Below are 6,032 nucleotides of genomic sequence, written 5' to 3' on the forward strand. Positions count from 1 at the left end.
CTTAATACATCGGAACGACGTGTCTAAGCGCTTAACAGATATATTATTACCCCGGTCATCAGATTCAATCAGTCATTCCCACACACAATGTGTGCACATCCTCCACTCCCTGGGGAGTATTCCAGTCAGTCGCCTGTGAGGCGCACACAGTACTGGGCAAGCTACAATGACTTTTACATCCTGGGTCGAGAGTGGCAAAGTATGGATTAACGCCTTGCCAAAGGACGCCAGACCGCGGTGGGATTCAAACACACTATCCCTCTGTTTACAAGGCGAGAGTCAGAACCACTACACCACGGCTCCTCCACATGGAAGATGCAGAGAGTTTCTGTCAAATTTGATACAGAAATTCTGGTGCACAAGGGATGAGTGGGCGCATTGTGGTCTAGTGGTTCCGACTCTCGCCTTTCAAACAGAGGGTTGTGGGTTCAAGTCCTAGCCACAGCATGTATTCCTTCAGCAAGAAATTTATCCACACTGCTCAACTCGACCCAGGTGAGGTGAATGGGTACCCGGCAGGATTAATTCCTTGTATGCACTGAGCGCCGGTGATGGTAGCTCGAGCTAAAGCCTGGGTAATAATAGCAAGTGCTTTGTATCCTCAGGCAAAAAGCGCTATATAAATCCAGCTATTATTAATATCATGAGTTAGTACATAGAATTCATGTAGACTGTTTCATATTTGACTAGGTTGTTGACCAATGGCTTTCGGCAACTTACGAAACCCTATTTTACATGTATGTTTTTTTAGTATGAATTGCGCTCAGCATCTTTTCCTTTCCTGCATTTCCAATTGTTGTGTGTATGCTGGAATGGGAGGATTACAACTGGAATACGCTGAGCGGCTGAGGTCAGATTTTTGTTAAAGTACACTTCAGCCAAATTCTTGAACTGATGTCTGAAAGAGAAGAAAAAATAATCATGAAAAACCAAGATTTATTTCTGTCATCAGAAAATGGAGAGGAGTATTTTCTCCACTAATAGAATGTCAATTTTTTTTACAATGATAGCCAATATAAGACAGTCGTCATTGGGGGTTTGTCTCTTGTGCAGAAATTGAATGCTGTACTATATGTCTGTGCAATAACGAAACATTTACGCATTATACAATGTACCTCGGACCATTCACATCGTTTGTCAAATAACATCACAATAGAGAAATGGTGAATGAGAAACGATTCTGAAACTGATTGATACTGATAAAAATAGTGCAAAAATAAACTGAGAATTGCAAAGTAGAATTATAGTTAGGTATTCAAAGTTATTAGATTTTCAGTTTTTCTTCCCTTAACTTTTTAATAGTAAATGACATTCAAATTGTGAAATGTGGAATAAGCATACATGTACTTACTATTCAATATAAATATTAATACAATAATTAATACACATTTTACCGCATGATACCATGGATGAATAATCCAACATAATTCTTGACTTTTATTTTTTCTTGTTTGTTTTTTCAAAGTCTATTATCACAACTCATTAGAAAGATGCATCATTAAATTTTTTTCATTGAACAAATAATATTTTTACAGATTTGTGTACCGTATATTATTATCTAAAAGTATTCTTATCTGATTAATGTGCTATATTGAAACACATTTTTATTTCTAAATGTCATTCTTTGAAAATGAAGCTAATTTTTTACATCAAAGAATGATATAAAAAAAGGAATATTTATGCTTATTAGTCCACACAAGAGTTATAAATGTTATTGCCATTATTATTGACTTACAATTTATGGAATTGGCAAGTAATTGAAATATCCTATTCTCTTCAAGTAATTCATAGTTTTCATCTTAATCTAGTCAATGACTATTTTCCATCTGCAAACGTAGTTTTCATTGTGTTCTCACAAATCACTCCATGGTTGTTCCATGCACAATGATGCAAAAGTATGTGGAATAACTGTTCATGTCATATTTTATTTGTACCTATTGGCCCGTATTCTGAAGTCGGGTTTAACTTAAACTCAGGTTTAAAGTTGTGGTTTAAGTATGGAAAGCCAGTTTTTACATAAATCAGAGGGGCAATGTATCATCTCATTTGACTCCCAAAACATTATTAACTGCCTGGAAAGGATAGGTATGACAGCTGTCTTCACCATTCAGGAACTAGTAAAGAGCACAGTAAACATGAGAAGCATTCACTGTAAAAAAAATTTGAAACTTTTGGCTTCCCATAATTTTAGCACAGAGTTAGACCATGGTCTAAGTTAAACCTGACTTCAGAATATGGGCCATTGTCAACAAACGTACAGCGTAAGGGATAGCGTTAAAAATGAATGGAATTACAATTATTTGGAGTTGTAATCAGACAGTAATTTGACACTGTTTTTTAGTTATCCATAAATATCTTTGCTTTTTATAATATCTTTGGTCGTTTTTATGATTCTGTTATGTTACTTGTTTCTCTTATATTTGATGACGAATCTGGCTTCCTTCTTTTTACTGTTTTATTCCCGAACAATATTTTCAGAAATAAACTACTTTATTGTGTCAATGTGTTTTGTCAGAAGTTAATGTTTTTCAGAGTTTTCTTTTGGCTTTTTCCTTTATCCATATGTCAGTTACAGGTTCAGTTTTCGTTCTTATTATAATTAGTTATTGTAACAAGTGCATTGATGATGTGGTTAAATGGTAAAAAAAGTCCTGCTTCCTAGGAATATGAATTCATTGATAAGTGTTATATAAACAAATAGCCATATATATTCTGCATTTATTCATATTATTCAAATTTATTGTCATAATATAGAAGTATTATTGTGTTTTATAATCATGAATAGATATAAAAATTTTATGGATATATTAGCATCTTTTATTCATTTCTTTACCCTTTAATGTATATTGCAGGCTATTTGGATAAGCTTGAATAATTTGTATTATTGTCATTGTTTGTATACATTTATTGAATTTTAATCCTTGATCAATTATTTGCTTATTTTTTTTTTCTTTGCTTTATAAAAATATTGAATATTGTAGAGTAGTTGTAAGTATGAAATTTATATTTCCTTGTCTTGTTTTGGGTTTTACACTTATTCTCAAATTAAAATGGGTAAATGAAAGAGCACAAAGCTCAGTCTACATAAATCTGTTTGATCTTGATTGAAACAATTTTTTTTTTACTTTTCAAACTTGTAACATATTTCACCTTTTTAAGTTTATCTTAGAGTCCATTGAGGGATATGAAATTAAGGTCAACTCGGGTAAAATAATTACGATTAGAAAAATACAGAAAATCAAAGGAATCACTTCAAACCAGAAAAAGGAAGTTATAGATAATGTTTAAGTACTTTCCCCCCATGATTTGAGACAAGTAATATGTGGTTGGCGTTACATTTTTCATATCTTCTGGCAATGCCATTTTTCTATGGGGGAAAAAGGCCCAAAATCTCCAAGGCATATGCGAGTGGCATTGAGATCAATCCATAGAGCATCCTTAGTTCATGTACACAAAAACATTTATTTTTTCTTCAATTGTTTAATTTAACCAGAGTTAGTCTTGAATATGTTTGTGGATCCAAGCACACTTTCTTTTTCATTGTTCTCTAAGTTCATTACAACTGTTGCATGTTTAGTATAATGTGATAGTCATGTCACATCCATTTATGGTGTATTTTTTAATTGAAAGGAATTATTAATTGTATAATACTAATAGTATCACTCATCTCATAGAAATGAATCATGTCTGCTTGTTAGAAAAAGAAAAAAAAATCATATCAGGTCAACAGATTTATTTTGAGAGTGGACACTCACACTATATTTTTTCATTAACAGTAAGATAAACGCTATGGCAACCTCAAACAACCTGTGCTGGCCGCACAGAAACATTGCTAGCCTAACAGAGTGTTAACAGTAAGCCCAGTCACATCTTCGGATTGTAAAGTCAAAGTATTTTGTAAGTAATGCATTGTTGTAACATTAGGCATCACTGCCACATCACCGATTGTAACAGGGCCTCTGTTAGTGCAATGTTAGCGCTAACAGCATTTCTCTGCGGTGAGTACAGAAGGTCACTGGATGTGGTGAATGGTAGATTCATTTGTTCATTCATTGAAGTACAATCTGCGAAATAGGCATTACAATTAAAATATGTGTGATTATCATAAATGTTCAAGAGTATGGATGGCTCTCCAATGCTGGCAAGTACAAAATGCTGCAGCTGTAAGGGTAAATCTGTTTCATACAATTAACAGGTATCATAGGCGGCGGAAGCGGGAGGGGACGGGGGGGACCTGTCCCCCCCCCTAAATTTTTTTTTGTTTTTTGCTTGTCAATTTTGTTTCCTCCGTCCCCCCTAAATTCACGTGGCCCCCCCTGAAATGTTTGTGGTCCCCCCCTAAAATTTAGGTTGATGACCTTTTTTTATTATTTTTTTTTTTTTGCTTGTCAAAAAATTTCTCGATCCCCTCCTAAAGTTAAGGTTGGTAACCTTTTTTTTTTGGGGGGGGGGCTTGTCAAATTTTTTCCCTCTGTCCATCCAAAAATTTTAGGTGGGCCCCCCCCTAAATTTTTTGGCTTCCGCCGCCAATGACAGGTATGCTAATGTACACAAAGAAATCATGGGACTAACAAACATTTTTAACTCGCGGGAAAAGAGTAAATTGTAGAATGGATGTACTTGAACCCGGTTTAAACTGTAAATGTGAAAAGGATATTCGGTATGTGTTCAGAAAGACTGTCTCAGTTTCTGTCGGGTACTGGTATATTGTGAATTTTACGAAAACCTCATGTTGTGAATGAATAAACCACAAGAATATATTTTGGCAATTCTAATGTCGTGAAGTGTTGTTATTTACATGCTTGGATTCCTAAACCAGCATTTCTTCCAATGGTTTCATGACATTTACTCTGGCGACAATTGCTCCGCTGTAAATTTCACACACTAATCGATTGACCAACTTCAACCCTGGGTTCAACACTATACCCTACCCTCAACCTAACCCTAACACAAAACCCTATTGCAACCCAAACCCTAACCCTGCATCTTAGACGAAAATTAAGCCAGAAGCAGTTGTCGCAGGAGCAATGTTGTGTCACCCTTGCAACAGGGGGGGGGGGGTGTAATTTAATCCAAGGCCAGTGAGCCTGTCAAAGGCAGTTTATGGCATCAGAGAATTGTGCTCTATTAATACCTGTCCATTTAGTGGAGGAATACCGGTATAGGAATGTTCCATGGAAATATAAAAAATTTAATTGGTCTTGACCTTAAGAAGGTGTATCCCTCTCTGGCTAGTATAAGAAGAAAAATGAGGACCAGAGGTGGCGGAACATCAGGCTTGGACAAAGAAAGTGGAGGGGTACCTTTTATCCACCAATCGATAGGTGCCCCTCCACTTTCATTGTATGAGCCTGATGTTCCGCCGCCTCTGATGAGGACATTAAGCAACAGCCGCAATATTGGGTGATGATGATGATAACCAAAATGTCTGCAAGTAAATTCTAAATTATGCATTGCATAATCTTCACCTTAATCTTCACCTTATTTTCATCTGATACCTTAACCTTATATATGTATATATTATTTATTAGATAAAAATGTTGGTCCTGCAAAGGTTTAAGCTGAAGCAAATGAAACCCAAATAATGAAATAATTAACCTTATCGGGACAATATCACGTAAAATTTTAATTGATTCGTCAGGAAATTATAAAATATGCCAAGCTCTCAACGCAAAAGCTTATTTCTCTTTGTAGATAAAATATATTGATAACGGAGTTGAGTGCTCCCAGTCCCATTACTACAGTTTATGGGGGTAATTTTCAAATTGTTTATTGTTATATTGAAAACGTGAAAACAATCTGCAACAATTCACCTTAAATTTTCTCTTTTTTGTAGGTGATTGCTATTAACCATTTTGGTAAAATAAGGTGACAAAGAAAATGGTATGTTGGTCATAACTGAATGCATTGTGCATGCAAGCTAGCTCAGACTCGTGCTTGGATAAAGGTTGACCACTGACCTACTTTTTACAAAAGGTCGCACGACCTCTTTCTTTGCAATTATGACATCACACACGCAATGCGCGCTGAAG

The sequence above is a fragment of the Lytechinus pictus genome, chromosome 9 (assembly GCF_037042905.1).
Source record: "Lytechinus pictus isolate F3 Inbred chromosome 9, Lp3.0, whole genome shotgun sequence".
Classification (NCBI taxonomy): Eukaryota; Metazoa; Echinodermata; class Echinoidea; order Temnopleuroida; family Toxopneustidae; genus Lytechinus; species Lytechinus pictus.